At 46.1% G+C, this 16,437-nt stretch overlaps 2 non-coding genes across 2 annotated transcripts; one reads left to right on the top strand and one right to left on the bottom strand.

Annotated features, from left to right (window-relative positions):
- Positions 1-8,314: 8,314 nt before the first annotated feature.
- On the top strand, positions 8,315-8,406 carry Trnay-gua (transfer RNA tyrosine (anticodon GUA)). The gene is given in 2 exon segments: positions 8,315-8,351; positions 8,371-8,406. It is a non-coding gene; the product is annotated as a tRNA-Tyr (tRNA).
- Positions 8,407-10,036: 1,630 nt separating this feature from the next.
- On the bottom strand, positions 10,037-10,109 carry Trnaa-agc (transfer RNA alanine (anticodon AGC)). The gene has a single exon. It is a non-coding gene; the product is annotated as a tRNA-Ala (tRNA).
- Between the last annotated feature and the right edge of the window lie 6,328 nt (positions 10,110-16,437).

The following is a 16,437-nucleotide window of genomic DNA, read 5'->3' as shown; positions in this document are numbered from 1 at the left end:
GTCAGCTCAATGATGTTTTGCATAAAGAGAACAGAGAAACAGACAGCAGAAAATGACAATTTTATTTGGGCGAGTTGGTTCATCTTGAGTATAACTTGAAGCAGCGCGAAGAAACGAGGACAAGAATTGAAAACAAACACAAGAGGACCGGTGCTGCACTGCCAACTGGAAATTTTATTGAAGGAAACAACTACCTTATAACATGTTGAAAAACACCAACAAAAAAAGGTTGGAAGGCATGTGTACTGCTAACAAGTGGAGGTGCTTATCTAAAAAATTTATCTCAAGTTTTGCTAGACTGAGTGATGCTGCACTTACACATTTATCTCCTGTTTTGATGATGTAGTAAGCATCTACTATTTCTGTTTTTTGTCCTCATTGCATGCTTCAGAAACCTAGTGTCACCGAACAATGGGGTACATGTGCATTTATTGCAATGTGCAGCTAAATGGCTGCCGTACCTGTCTTTTACATTGTTTTATGCTGCCTAGCTAGCTATATCATAAAAACATCGCCAGGTTTGTCCTACGTACACTTGTCGCATTTTAACTTGAACTTGTAAACAATGGCAGAGGTGCACTTGAATTTTTTGATCGTGATTGGTGGTGCATTGCTGGCATTTCAAAATTTCCATAGCATTGCATAGCTTCAACACTTTGCAGGGAGTATAAAACATTAGGTTGATTTGGTGCCTATTGGCCACTTTGTTAAAATTATGGGACAACTTGTGAACATATGGTATTGCATGAAAAGGTATCTTTTCTTTTTCCTGCTTTTCAGTTTTTCTTCCTGAGTGCTTTATTTTTTGCAGGAGTGTTTCACACACAGCTGTGATGATGAAAGATGGGTAGCTGGCTGTGTTAAGGCGTTCTGGCTGCTGTAAGAGGCTATTTTTCATGTGGTGCCCACAGGACTTATTCGTTGCGGCTTGAATACATGAGATGGCTATTCCCCTTTTCATGAATTTTGAATGGGCACTGTCATAGGGAAGCAAGCCTTTCTTTGACCTGGGTTGATAAGCCCTGCAAACATGTTGATTTGATACAAATGAAATGCTATTATTATTGGCATTTTAGAGGTGAACATTAACCCCCCACGATTACTGGTTCTTCTAAGCCATAGACTAGACTATTGCTTTGAGGAAGAAGTGAACAATATTCTGAGAAGTTTTAGTAGTATGCATGGTGGGGGGGGGGGGGGGGTTAAAGATCACCTTTTAAATGACAAATATTGATAGCGTTCCATTCTTGGATATTATTATTTAATTTGCATCAATCACCATGTTTGCTTGACTTATCAACTCAGGTAAAAGAAAGGCTTGGTTGCCTATGGCAGTGCCCATGAAACTCAGGAAAAGACGAATAGCCATCTCATGTATTCAAGCCGCAGCGAACAAGTCCTGTGAGCACCAAAAAAAATAGCCTCCTACAGCAGCTAGAACGCATTAAAACAGCCGGATACCAATCTTTCATCACCATAGCTGTGTGTGAAACACTCCTGCAAGAAATAAAGCGCTCAGGAAGAAAAATCCAAAAGCAGGAGTGAAAAAGAGACCTTTTTATGCAGTACCATATGTTCACAAGTTGGACAACCTAGTGTTTTCCGCTCCCTGAAAACTCTTGAAGCTATGCAATGCTATAAAAAATTAGAAATGCGAGCCAATGCACCACCAATCACAAGAAAAATTCAATTGTACCTCTGAAATTCTTTACAAGTTACCATTAAAATGCGGACGAGTGTACATAGGACAAACCGGGCAATGTTTTAATGATAAAGCTCGCTAGGCAGCATAAAATCAATGTAAAAGACAGGTAAGGCAGCCATTTAGCTGCACATTGCAATAAATGCACAGGTACCCCATTGATCGGTGACACTAGGTTTCTGAAGCATGCAATAAGGAAAAAACAGAAATAGTAGATGCTTACTACATCATCAAAGCAGGAGATAAATGTGTAAGTGCAGCATCACACAGTCTAACTTGAGATAAATTTTTTAGATAAGCACCTCTACTTGTTAGCAGTACACATGCCTTCAAACCTTTTTTTTGTTGGTGTTTTTCAACATGTTATAAAGGTAGTTGTTCCTTCAATAAAATTTACAGTTGGCAGTGCAGCACTGGTTCTCTCGTGTTTGTTTTCAATTCTTGTCCTTGTTTCTTCGTGCTGCTTCAAGTTATACTCAAAGTAATGCTTTTGACTAACATTTTTGTGTAACATATTTTCAAAGGAACCATGCTTGATAAGAATTTGCCGAGCAACCACCATGACATCCAAATTATCGAGAGCACATCTGTGAAGTGAGCTTAAAAGCTAAGATCACTACGACAGAAAGCAACCAAAGCAGAAATGACAGTCTCAGTCCTATCTTTTCATATAATTTCTTACACTTTGTGGACAGTAGTGTCTCGGATTGTTTTCGTTATGTAAGTTTCCTACAAAACTGCTTTCACATACTCTTTTTTTGCAGCGGTGTTAAATAAGACTTGCTTGATGGAAAAAGTATCAATGAGCTGATGTGGCTTCTCATTGTCACCTTATTGCACAAGAAAGGATGGATGTATTTGTAAGCGATTGATTGCGCTGAAAACGAGCATGTTTATTAGCATGCATGCTAAATTTTACTTTTGGTTCATATGTCGTACATAATATTAAACTTATAAAGTGAATAATGCAGAGAAGCCCTACTTGCCATGTTGCATGTACTTTTCCTGACATCAAACTGCAACAACTCATTTCGCAGGTAGAAAAGAAGCTGACGGCTCGTCCTTGGACATTGAAATCAAGCTACACAAAGGCATCACCAGCCTCACCTGCACCCTAAACATGGTTTTGGATGCAACTGTTCTGCGACATGGCATGGCCAGAAGAATCGTCACCACATACAAGGCTTACTTCAACATCTAAAATTGTACAGGAGGCTAGAATAAATGACCTTCCCTGCAGTCTATCTTTTTGCATATGTGGTAAATGTGACCATTTCAGGCCAAACACTCGCATGTGATTACGTGTATTCTCCCAAAATGTTATGCCCTGCATTTGGAAACACATTACCTATAATATGCACACGATACATAACATTCCTGTGTGTTAACCAGACAGTAGAGTTACGAAACATACAATGAAGTGGATATGTACAGTCTGTTTCACACTTAGGGGAAAACAGACCACCTTGAAAGGTGCTCCGAGTTTTACCCTAAGTGTGAAACAGACTGTACCTGTGTGATGAGCAGGTTCTTTTTTGTGTTAATGTTTTCTGGCGGTTCTCTGAGGCGGAGCCTCCCAGAACCCAATCGAGGACAAAGCCGTTTGTTGAGAAACACACAAACTTTTAATAATTAAAACTAGAACGAAAAGAAAACTATAAACCAAACACACAAAGATAATATGAAAACATGTAGCTAGAACGCTTAATGATATCGGGCAAGTTCGGGCAGGAAGCGGGCATGTGCGCGTGCTATAGTCTCGACGCGGAGCAGCGGAGACGAGACGACGAGATAAGCGGTGTTGGTCTCACCAAAAGTCGTGTCGGAACGTCGTACAGGCTACCAGAGCGTGGCAGCTCTGGCTCGGTGGGAGAAGACAGGCGGCTCGGCAGCACGAGCCGACGGTGGTGGCGTTCTGGTCGGGCAGCTGATCGTGGCACTCGGGCTCGTAGCCCGACAGCTCAGGTTCTGCACACGGACGCAGACGCTCACCGGCCTCGGGCAGCAGCAGTAGATTATCGGGCAGGGTGGCGATTCCCGGGAAGGCAGGCGGCTTGGCAGCAGGGGTTGACGGCGGCGGCGTTCTGGCCGGGCAGCTGGTCGTAGAGCTTGGGCCCGTAGCCCGACAGCTCTCGTTCTGCCCACGGGCGCAGACGCTTGCCGGCCTCGGGCAGCAGCTCTCGAACGGATGGAGTGGCGGCGCCCAGGAATGGGTTGGCAGGAGGCCCCGGCCGGGTGAAGTCCTGGTGGCTCGGGTCCGGAACCCGACGGCCGTCTTCAACTCCCGATCCGGTGGCCGACCTTGTCCTGGTGCCGCTTCTGGAACTCTTCCCCCTGCTGCCAGCGCGGCTCCTTTTTCTGCTGCTCTGGTCGATTCGTCGATTTCTGATTGGCTACTCGAGGCTCCGTGTTCTTTTGTGATTGGATTGGCTTTTTTCTTTTGATTTCTTTTCTTGTGCCGCGTGTTCACGCGCTGGCCGCTCTTCGACGTCGTCGTTTTCGGCGCGGTGCGGTAGAGCGGCGCGCGTTCTCCTTGTCGTCTGCTTCTTGTTTGAAATGCACCGCACCTTGTCGCACACCACAAATATCACCATCGCGCATCACCGCACCGTGTCGCGCACCACAAAAGTCACCGCATTGTGTCGCGCACTACTCATCACAACCTGCTACAGCACGCCAGATTTCACTCTCATAGTAAGGGCTATTATAATGCTCATTACACCGATAGGTGAAGGGGTAACATATTGCTGATCACATCTTTACACCCCATAGGTCAAGGGTAATAAATTCTTTAACACACCCTCGAGGGATAGGGTGTTATTGCAAATTAGAAGAACCATCATAAGGGTGTCGTCATCATCATCATCATCATCAGCCTATATTTTATGTCCACTGCAGGACGAAGGCCTCTCCCTGCGATCTCCAATTACCTCTGTCTTGCGCTAGCGTATTCCAACTTGCGCCTGCAAATTTCCTAACTTCATCATCCCATCGGGTTTTCTGCCGACCTCGACTGCGCTTCCCTTCTCTTGGTATCCATTCTGTAAACCCAATGGTCCACCGGTTATCCATCCTACGCATTACATGGCCTGCCCAGCTCCATTTCTTCCCCTTAATGTCAACTAGAATATCGGCTATCCCTGTTTGTTCTCTGATCCACACCGCTCTTTACCTGTCTCTTAACGTTAGTCCTAAGATTTTTCGTTCCATCGCTCTTTGTGCGGCCCTTAACTTGTTCTCGAGCTTCTTTGTTAACCTCCAAATTTCAGCCCCATATGTTAGCACCGGTAGAATGCAATGATTGTACACTTTTCTTTTCAACGACAGTGGTAACCTCCCAGTCAGGATTTGGTAATGCCTACCGTATGCACTCCAACCCAATTTTATTCTTCTGCAAATTTCTTTCTCGTGATCAGGGTCTCCTGTGAGTAATCGACCTAGAAAACGTACTCCTTTACAGATTCTAGAGGCTGAGTGGCGATCCTGAATTCTTGTTCCCTTGCCAGGCCATTGAACATGATCGTTGTCTTCTGCATATTCATCTTCAACCCAATTCTTACACTTTCTCGATTAAGGTCCTCAATCATTTGTTGTAATTCGTCTCCATTGTTGCTGAATAGGACAATGCCATCTGCAAACCGAAGGTTGCTGAGATATTCACCGTTGATCCTCACTCCTAAGCCTTCCCAGTCTAAGAGCTTGAATACTTCTTCTAAGCATGCAGTGAATAGCATTGGAGAGATTGTGTCTCCTTGCCTGACCCCTTTCTTGATAGGTAACTTTCTACTTTTCTTGTGGAGAACCAAGGTAGCTGTGGAATCCTTGTAGATGTTTGCTAAGATGTTTGCTCTTCCTGAAGCCAGCCTGTTCTCTTGGTTGGCTGAAGTCAAGTGTTGCCCTGATTCTATTGGAAATTATCTTGGTGAATATTTTATACAATACTGAAAGCAAGCTGATGGGTCTATAATTCTTCAGTTCTATAACGTCTCCCTTCTTATGGATTAGTATAAAGTTGGCGTTCTTCCAGTTCTCTGGTACACATGAAGTTGTGAGGCATTGCGTATAAAGGGCCGCAAGCTTTTCAAGCATGATATCTCCTCCATCTTTGATTAAATCTAGTGTTATTGCATTCTTGCAGCTTTTCCCCTGGTCATGTCTTTCAAGGCCCTTCTAACTTCAGCGCTAGTTATAGAAGGAGCCTCTGTATCCGGTTCATCACTATTTTGAATGAAAGTAGCTTGGCTGTTTTGGGCTGTGTACAGGTCAGTATAGAATTCTATCGCTGCTTTTACTATGTCATCGAAATTGCTGATGATATTACCATGCTTATCTTTAAGTAAAAACATCTTGCCTTGTCCTATGCCAAGCTTTCTACTTACTGATTTAATGTTGCGTCCATATTTTACGGCTTCCTCAATCTTTTCCACGTTGTAATTTCGAATATCCCTTACTTTTCTCTTGTTGATTAGTTTTGACAGTTCAGCGAATTCTATCCGATCTCTTGAGTTCGACATTTTTATCTTCTGTCGTTTCTTTATTAGGTGCTTTGTTTCTTGGGAGAGCTTACCTACTGGTTGCCTTGGTGCCTTACCTCCCATTTCAATTGCTGCTTCTGAGATCAACCTAGTTACGGTTTCATTCATTACCTCTATGTTGTCTTTATCTTCCTTTTCTAAAGCTGCATATTTGTTTGCAAGCACCAGCCTGAATTTGTCTGCTTTTATCCTTACTGCCTCTAGGTTGGCCTGTTTCCTCATGACTAATTTCACTCTCTCTCTCTCTTCAAATTGAGAGAAATCCTAGACCTCACTAACCTATGGTCATTGCACTTAACCTTACCTAACACTTCTACATCCGGCACTATGCTTGGATCGGCAGAGAGTATGAAATCTATTTCATTCCTTGTTTCTCCATTAGGGTTTTTCCAAGTCCACTTCCTGTTGGTGCGCTTCCTGAAGAAGGTATTCATTATTCGGAGCCTATTCCTTTCCGCGAATTCTACTAACATCTCTCCTCTGCTTTCCGAGAATGCAAGAGGAGGGTGTAAGGGTGTAATTACATATAAAAACCAGCCTTTTCAAGGGTGCTAGGGGGTTAGTTATAGACACTCAAAAAAACCCTTAGGGGTGTAAATTATTTTACAGTGTATAGTCCCACGTAGTGACCGGCAAGCCGAGCTTGACGGCCCGATCGCGGGCACTCTGGACGGCCAGGGTTTGGTCGTTGAGTTCGCGGCTGCCCAAAAGCGCAGCCCACCTATCCTCGCTGAAGGCGGAGCCGATGGCTTCACACTCCCACAACACATGGTTAAATGTTGTCGTTAGTCCACAGGCAGGGCAGTCCGCACTGGGATACCTTTCACGGTATATAGCGTGAAGAACCGCAAGGTTAGGATACGCACGAGCTTGTAAAAGTCGAACGGTCACCGCCCGCGCCCTGCATAAGGCAGGGTGCTGGAGGGGGAATACCCGTCTTGACAGATAGTAATGCTTAGTGATTTCATTATACGTCATCAATGGTTCCCCGCGGGGTAGGGGGACTGCGGAGGCGGCGCGGTCAATGAGTCCTCGCGCGGCCTCGTGCGCGCTCTCGTTAGGGTTAGAGGGAGAGCCCTCAGTCGACCCCAAGTGAGCGGGAAACCAAATGAGAGAATGCGGAGAGATACTTTTCAAGCTTTGGAGAATGCGAAGGGCCTGAGGGCATAAGTGCCCAAATGTTTACAGTGGGCAAGATTCGATAGTTACCCCGAAATGTCGCTGCAGAAAGATGCCAAAGGACATCTATTGGTAACTTTACGCCGACCTCTGATTGCTGCAAAGCTGTCGGTGAAGTTTTGTAGTCTTCACGGCTTTGGATTTTTCCCAACAGATTGGGGTAATGTTCAACGCAGTGGCAAATCCAAACGCTGCTGCAGGCTTCCCCGCATAAATTTACAAGGTATTTAAACACAGCACCGGTACCATAAGGCAGGCTGACGGTAGAATATTCTAACCACGCCACGCGTGTCGAAAAGAGCCAGAATATGGTACCGGGTGTCAGTGGTGTTATCACGCACGCTTGTTTTTGTAGGTCTGTACATTCTTCGGGTTCTGTGAAAGTTGAACGGAACCGGCGAATCCAAAAAGTGGAAAACCTGTCGAGAAAAATGGTTGAAGCCTCTTCCTACAGAGTATTCTATGAGGTCTTGCAAAAAAAGAGTCGTATTGGCAGGTTCCACGATTTTAGAAAACCCCCGAGTGATTATCGAACGCGACGAATTAAAATAACGAATAGAGCTAGGCTACCGATGGACGGTAAAACCACTGCAACGTCGGCTGCAGTGCGTGTTTCTTGTTTAGAGAATCTCGGCTCTCCGCTAAAGTGGCTCTACGTATTTGGCTACAGTATGAATACAGCGTAACAAATGCGCTTTTTTTTCTCCTTAAAATCTGGTCGGAATTTCTTAGCGTCCCCTAAAGTGCCAGCCTACGTTCAAGCCAATATGCGCAGGTAAAAGATTCGGTGACACCGGTGAACCAATTTCGCGCCGATCCTTAGCCACGTCTTCCTTCAGTTAACTGGGTCATATCACTGTCAGGAAGCGCTAGCTCTTTAAGGCGCGGTGTAACCGTTCCGTCGATAGCTCAGTTGGTAGAGCGGTGGACTGTAGAGGCACCTCCAAGACAGGCATCCATAGGTCGCTGGTTCAAATCCGGCTCGACGGATATATTTTTTTTTCTTTTCGATGCATATCAACTGAGTAGCAAGAAATGCTAACGTCGGCTGTCCTCCTGAGGAAGGGTGATCAATTTTTCGAGCCAAAACAGAAAAGGAATGATTCTCTTAGAGAACTGGTGGGGGGCAGCTTTCATTTCCACTCCTTCAGGCGGACTGCATTTGCGGATAACATTATTCTCTGTTCGACTCACTACAACTACGACCCCCCCCCCCCCCCCGCCTACAGCCGCAGAGTAATCGCAGTCTTGGCTCTGCCCGCACACATGCAAAGCGTCACCACAAAGTCTATTTATTTATTTCTTTGTTTATTTATTTATTTATTTACAACAGCAATGAGGGATCCCTCAGGCGAAAAGCGGTTGCCAACAACGTGAAACTGGTTGAGGGCCCGGCTACATGACAGCGAATTTACAGACCGGATGTGAATAAATGTATACTAGCACAATACAATAATCAAGAGAATAAAAAGAATTATGTAATAAAAATGGACACTCATTACAAGCACAACGCATAAAATTATTCAGTGAATACACACATTCAGGAAAATATTAGTACAAGCAAACGTAAAATGTTTGACGCGAACACAAATCCGAACGTAACGCAAATAACAATAAACACAATGCATAAAGCTCACAATAATCATTTTAATGGTAATAGGACAACATAAAATCCTAACAACAGAGAACAGTTTCAAAATATTCCCACATTTGTCTGCTGCTTTGTGTAGCGAGGCCAACGTCTCTGTGTTTACATCTGTTAAGCAAGGATGGCAATGTAAACTTTAAAAATTGCAGTAAATAGCACGTGCAAGACCACACCCATCCATGCACTGATTTCAAATAGCTTGAGCACTTGTTCACTGTACCACACGCGGCAACAAAACAGCTCCTATGGGCTGCGTCGTGTGGCACGTGGAATAAGTGTTTGGAAGTCCTAGCTGCCATCGTACAACCTTTTCTTAAAGAATGTGCCAAATTAGGTGTTTCTTCTCCTTCTAAAGAGCCAGTGATGCTGCGTCGGCATGTCGCACTTGTACTTTCATCCTCATCTTAAACTCCTTGTGGTTGTCGTCGTTGTTGCGTAGAATTAGACAGCACTAGCTGCACTATGTAGCGGGTGGGGGGGAGCATGGTCGAGAATTTGGGCATGATATAACCGGTCATCTTTAAAAGGGAGGCACCTTTTACAGATAATAATTTGGAAGCGTATAACGAAGTCGCCGAACTAAATACTCTGGCAGTGAATGCGCTCGGGACGGAGGATTCGCTGAAGACTGTGATGCGTTTTTAGAATATCTGACCGAATTCCTGAAAAAATTGTCCGGGTAAATTTTCATAATGCATAAAGCACCCTAAACACAGCGAACTATTCACAATGAGCGCGCTTATGTGAACGTTACTTTAACCCAAGGGTACGAAAAAGCAGTAACCTTTTCTTGTGAAATGCATACAAAAGCGCCATATTGCAGTTTACCCTAGCTGCGCAAAACTGATTTGCTACATCGACTTTCTCACAAATCAGTATTGCGGCATTGTCAAGGAAAAAAAAAACAGGAATGCAGAAAGACTCACAACGACTTGGAGCGCTATTATTACTGCCGAAAAAAAAAGAAAGTCGTGGAGGTGCTGGGTATCGATCCCAGTACCTCTCGCATGCTAAGCGAGCGCTCTACCATCTGAGCTACACCCCCTACCAGGATTCTCGGTATCCGAGTCGCTACCGTATGGTGATGTTCGCGTGCAACTAGGTCGACGGAAAGCGAACGAGAGAGGTGAGGGCGTGGCGACGACCGGTTGCCGAAAGAATCTTGCTTCGCATATTAAAGGGACTGTCTACCGCTCCGAGCACGTCTTTGGATTGCGGTGGGAATGAGAACATCTTCTGTCACACTATTGTAAAAGGCATGCTTGTATTCGATAAACAAGGACACATGTTTAACTGAATTCGCTCTGAAAGTACTGCAAGAATCACACGTGGCGTTCATTGACAGCGAAACTGTCAACGAACCGGGGTACCGTCACATAACCAATCAAAAGCGCCGGGAGAGTTCTTTTGCTTGGTTATAGTAACTTATTGCCTGAAATTGTATTTTAAGTGCTTCTGTTAAGTTTTATTTGCATCAGATACTAATTTCTTTCATATATCTTGCAGAAATGATTTCGTCTTGATAAACAGGCGATAGTGATGATGACGACACAGATGACTGGTCAAGATATGATTAATGAAGCACACCATTTTTCTTTGCACGTATGTGTCAAGTGACCAAATATTTATAGTCAAAAGTAAAAGTGAAGTGTAACGCCACTAACTAATATAGCCTGAACTTGAGCTCACTGGTAACTGAATGCTAGCAACGAAACATTACTATTTTCAACCTAAATACAACTCGAATGACACTTTATCCTAAAAAAAGAAAAAGGAAAGGAATAAAAAAGAAAAAAAAAAGCCTTGCAAGTTGTAAGCAGCAGCGCACTTTCGTCTTAGTCAAATTTCATCACTGTAGTGCAGGGTCCGAAAAACTCTTTACTAAAAAAGCCTCATCTAAGACATTTTTTACGCTTGGAGGGTTGACCAACATTACAGAGATTAGAAATCCAAGTACGTGCTACCGCAGCTGTAATATTTATTTTGATTTTTTATTTATTATACCTCAAGGGTCCCGTGAGGGACATTACATGAGGGGTGGGTAGAGGGGATAGAACATAATTACAGTAAAAATTGGTGAATAGAGGTAAAATGAATACAAGTCAGTTAGCAGGAACAAATAGTCACAATAGTCACAAGGCAGGAACAAATAAAATAATAATGATGCGCAGCAGTGTACACGATAATCCTATGGGTTACCTATTTTTCTAATAATCCTATTTCACGCTGGCCCAACAGTAAAGGCCAGCGTGACCACAGTTTTGAAAGCACTACCGCTTATCCCCTTGGCAACAGACAACAGGTTGGCCTCGCCGATGGCGCCAGTAACTTCGCCGTATCCACCTGCAGCAAAATACTGTGTCATTCAGGAAACGAGCACGCCATCCAAAAGAGCCGCCATTTTTCTCCGAGTAACGGCGGCACTTCACCGAACCGACACTCCCATGTTAAAATGTTGACAGATCGTAGCATTGATGGGCAAAAGTGTTTTCGTCCAGAAGATATCCGCCGCGTGGGATACGGTTTCGCTGCCTTGGTCACGCTCATACAGGTGTATACGTATCTTGTCATGCTGGTGCGTTTGTGCGGATCCTCCACTGGAGCAATCATCATCATCATCATCATCAGCCTACATTTATGTCCACTGCAGGACGAAGGCCTCTCCCTGCGATCTCCAATTACCCCTGTCTTGCGCTAGCGTATTCCAACTTGCGCCTACGAATTTCCTAACCTCATCATCCCACCTGACTTTCTGCCGTCCTCGACTGCGCTTCCCTTCTCTTGGTATCCATTCTGTAACCCTAATGGTCCACCGGTTATCCATCCTACGCATTACATGGCCTGCCCAGCTCCATTTCTTCCGCTTAATGTCAACTAGAATATCGTCTACCCCCGTTTGTTCTCTGATACACACCGCTCTCTTCCTGTCTCTTAACGTTACTCCTAAGATTTTTCGTTCCATCGCTCTTTGTGCGGTCCTTAACTTGTTCTCGAGCTTCTTTGTTAACCTCCAAGTTTCTGCCCCATATGTTAGCACCGGTAGAATGCAATGATAGTACACTTTTCTTTTCAACGACAGTGGTAAGCTGTCGGATTTGGCAATGCCTGCCGTATGCACTCCAACCCAATTTTATTCTTCTGTAAATTTCTTTCTCATGATCAGGGTCCCCTGTGAGTAATTGACCTAGATAAACATATTCCTTTACAGACTCTAGAAGCTGACTGGCGATCCTGAATTCTTGTTCCCTTGCCAGGCTATTGAACATTATCTTTGTCTTCTGCATATTAATCTTCAACCCAATTCTTGCACTTTCTCGAGAATTGGGTTGAAGCATTATTGCAGGCGAATTAAAGGTCTATGGAAATAATTAACGATACTTGGAGTGCAGGTGCCAGATGTAAAAAAGCCTGACGTACTTGAACGGCGGATTTTACTAGAACAAATTGGGAAGTAAAGCAGAAAAATATGTTACATTTGCAAAAGGGTTTATTAGAACTCGGAGCAGCGCAGCAGCGACAGTCAACGAGGACATAGCTTCCAAGCACGAGCGCCGTTGCCGGGCAAGAGCATCTGGCCGCATTGGAGCCGGACCCCACCAGCGCCTATCTTCGCTACAATTACCCCGGGAGTGATAAATGAGCAGTCCAGTGACCCAACAGGTCGTCATGATGACCGGATCCTAGTAAGTGTTGAGGCGGTCGACATGGACAATGTCTCGTCCACGACTGCGCAGGTCCGAAGATTGTTCAACTGCTTCGATTACATAGTTCATGGGAGATGCACATTCGTCTATGCGGTAAGGGCCTTCAAAATTCGAAAGTATTTTGAATGAGAGGCCAGGGGCTGTGAACGGGACAGAGAGCCACACAAGCGCGCCAGGAAGCAAGGTGATCACGGAAGTGGAGTCACCGCAAGAGCTCTTCTGGCGCTCTTGGTCGTTGGAAGTAAAGGCACGTGCGAGATCGCGGCATTCTTCAGCATGCCTTGCCATGGCAGAAGCTAGCGAACCTTCGGATGCATTCGGCTGGTATGGTAAAAATTGTGTCGATGGCGTGCGACCGCTGCCGCCGTGCGGTAACAAAATGGACAAAAAAACAGTGCTGCTCCGTGTAGCGGTATTGTATACGCATATGTTACGATGGGCAGAATGTCGTGCCAGTTCGTGTGGTTGGAGGCGACTTACATTGAAAGCATGTCGCCGAGCGTATGATTGAAGCGTTCTGTAAGGCCATTGGTTTGAGGTTGGTACGCTGTAGTAGCGCGATGAACCACGTGGAAATCTTTGAGAATGGCTTAAACTACTTCAGACCGGAACACACGTCCGCGATTAATGAGCAATTCCTGGACTGGACCATGCCACAGGATTATTAGGCGAAACAGGAGTGAGACAACATCGTGCGCTGTAGCTGCTTGGAAGGCGGCAGTTTCGGCATATCGCATGATGTGAACTACTGCCATAATGGCCGAAGGGTTACGAGCCGACGTCAAGGGAAGTGGCCCATACAAATCGATTCCAACGCACCCGAACTGCCGTGCAGGCCAGGGTAGAGGCTGCAAACCAGCTAGCGAAAGCTGGGGTGATGGTTTCTGGCGCTCAAAATCGAGGCGGGCGCGAACGAAGTTTTGAACGTAGTTGTACATCCCTTGCCAGTAGTAGCGTTGTCGAAGGCGCTAGTACGTTTTCAAAACTCCAGATTGTACACACTGTGGATCAGCGTGACAGGATGCGCATATTTCGGTGCGCAGACCGCGAGGAACTACTAACTACTGGCAGCCGTCTGCGATATAACTACGCCGGTGAAGCAGGTTGTCGCGAACCGAGAAATGGCGAGTCTGACGAGGCAACGTTCGAGTGCTTGACTGTGATGGCGGGTCATGAAGCAAGTCTATAATCGAGGCCATCCACGGGTCATTGTGCTACTCGGAAACGAGAGTCCCAAGGTCGATGGAAGAAAACTGTGAGCTGGGATATTGAGCAGCAGGCACTGTCGTCCGGTAAGGCGGAGTGTGACAGGGCGTCGGCGTGAGAATGTTGGCGTCCATTACGGTACAGCACGTGGATATTGTAGTTCTGCAGGCGATGTGTCCAGCGGGCCGGACGACCCGAAGGATCCTTCAATGACGACCGCCAACATAGTGCATGGTGGTCCGTGATGACATCAAATGGGCGGCCATACAAATAAGTCCAGAACTTAGTAAGAGCCTAGATGATCGCCAGATGTTCTTTTTCCACGATAGTGTATTGGTCTCGGCTTTCGAAAGGGTGCGACTTGCATCGGCCACGACATATTCAGAAAAGCTAGGTTTGCGCTGCGCAAGGACAGCGCCGAGGCCAAAACCGCTGGCGTTGGTGTGCACCTTTGCATGGGTCGACTGGTAGTAGTAGCGCAAAATTGGAGGAGACGTCAAGAAACGGTGGAGATTTGCGAACGTCTCCTCGTACTCTGACGACCACGAACGAAGGGGTCCGTTGCTTCCAAGGAGCTTCGTCAGGGGCGATATGATGGCGTCAAAATTTCGAATGAAGCGTCGGAAGTAGGAACACAAACCTACGCAACTACGCTGTTCTTTGAAGGACGTAAGTTTAGGCAATTCGGCGACTTTGGCTGTATGGGGGAGATCCTCGGAGACGACGTAATCCAGTATCGTCAGCGGCCGCCCTGCAAAACGGCACTTCTTTAAATTATGTTGTAGGCCTTCGTTTCTCCAACACGTCAAAACACGCCAGAGGCGTTGAAGGTGCGTACGGAAGTGCGGAGCTAAAAGAACCATATCTTCTAGGTAGCACGAGCACATGTACCATACGAAGACGCGCAGAACGGTATCCATCATGCACTGAAAAGTTGCTGGCTCAGTACAAAGTCGAAACGGTAAGACGTTAAATTCGTATATGCCATCGGGCGTGACAAAGGCTGTCTTCGGTCGAACGTCATCTGCCGTAACACTGTAAACACAAATAAGCCTGAATGAGGGTTTTTATGGTTTAATACCTTTTAAAACTCCATCACTCAATATATTTACTCCATCACCATGGAGTAAAAAAACATAAAACCATGATTTTACCTCCTTCGTGAAATGATGGAGTAAAAAACGGAATGACCCTATACCTCGTGCCGTGAAATGGAGTGAAAATGTGTTTTCTCCGTGCACTGTAAACACAACTTACAGCCGACATAGGTAAGAGATGTGACGCGCAACCTTTTTAGATAGATAGATAGATAAACTTTAATTCAAATATAGTTTTGTCTTGCCCCAATGGGGCATCGCTAATGGTCGGGGCCCCTAGTCCAGGGCTCCGCTGGCTCTTGCCATCTTCTCTGCTCTCTGGATCAGCTTGAGCTGGTCGTCGAGGGCCGAGCTGGACAGCAGTGCCTCCCATTGCTCCCTCGTGGTGTTCGTGTCATGGTGTTCTATGTTGTGTAGCGTGCACTCCCACGTAATGTGGTATAGGGTTGGTGTGGCCCCACACCACGGGCATTCGTCCCTGTAGGCTGTGGGGTGCAGGCGATGTAATATGTGTAGGTTGGTGTAAGTGCCTGTCTGGAGCCTACGCCAGGCAGCGGCATCCTCCGTCTTTAGTATTCGATGGGGTGGGGGATATCGCAAGCGACTCCCTCTGTGGTAGTTCAGGATTGCTGAATACTCGGGGTCAACTGGGTCAGGGTCATCTGCAGTCGGCGTGATGAGTGCTCGGTTATATGCAAATTCTCGAGCTGCTCTGTCGGCATACAGGTTACCCGTGATGGCAGCGTGACCCGGTATCCAAATGATGGTTATGATGGTGTTGTCGTCAGTGTCCTCCTTAGGTATTTGGGCTAGGACTTGTGCCGCAGGTCTTGCGATTCTTCCCTGTAGGAAGTTGCGGCAGGCCTGCTGGGAGTCCGTGAGGATCGTCAGTGGTTTTTTTGCGTGTTGACCTTCGCGGATGGCTAACGCGATGGCCAGTTCTTCCGCTTCCGTGATCGTGCAGGGGCGGGTCGATGCACTGGAGGTGACGTGGCCTCGGCGGTCGCATACCACTGCCACTGCGCCCTTTTTATTCGTTCCGTACATAGCGGCGTCCGTAAAACGGGCCGTGGTATCGAACCTGAATGTTTTCTCTATGTATTGGGCCCTTGCTTTCCTCCTTCCGGAGTGTAGGTTAGGGTCCATGTTGCGTGGTATTGGGGCAATGTGATACCTGTCCTGGACGTGACGAGGTATCGTGCAGGTTTCTTGGGTTCGTGTTGTGGCTTTGAAGCCCAAAGTTTGTAGGACCTGCCGGCCCGTGTGAGTCCGCGCAAGTCTCTGTTGTTGTGAGACGTGAAGGGCTTCTGTGAGTTCGCTGAGGGTGTTGTGTAACCCCAGCGCCAATAATTTCTCAGTCGATGTA

The sequence above is a fragment of the Dermacentor silvarum genome, chromosome 8, assembly GCF_013339745.2.
Source record: "Dermacentor silvarum isolate Dsil-2018 chromosome 8, BIME_Dsil_1.4, whole genome shotgun sequence".
Lineage (NCBI taxonomy): Eukaryota > Metazoa > Arthropoda > Arachnida > Ixodida > Ixodidae > Dermacentor > Dermacentor silvarum.
This window is presented reverse-complemented; position numbering and strand designations above follow the sequence as displayed.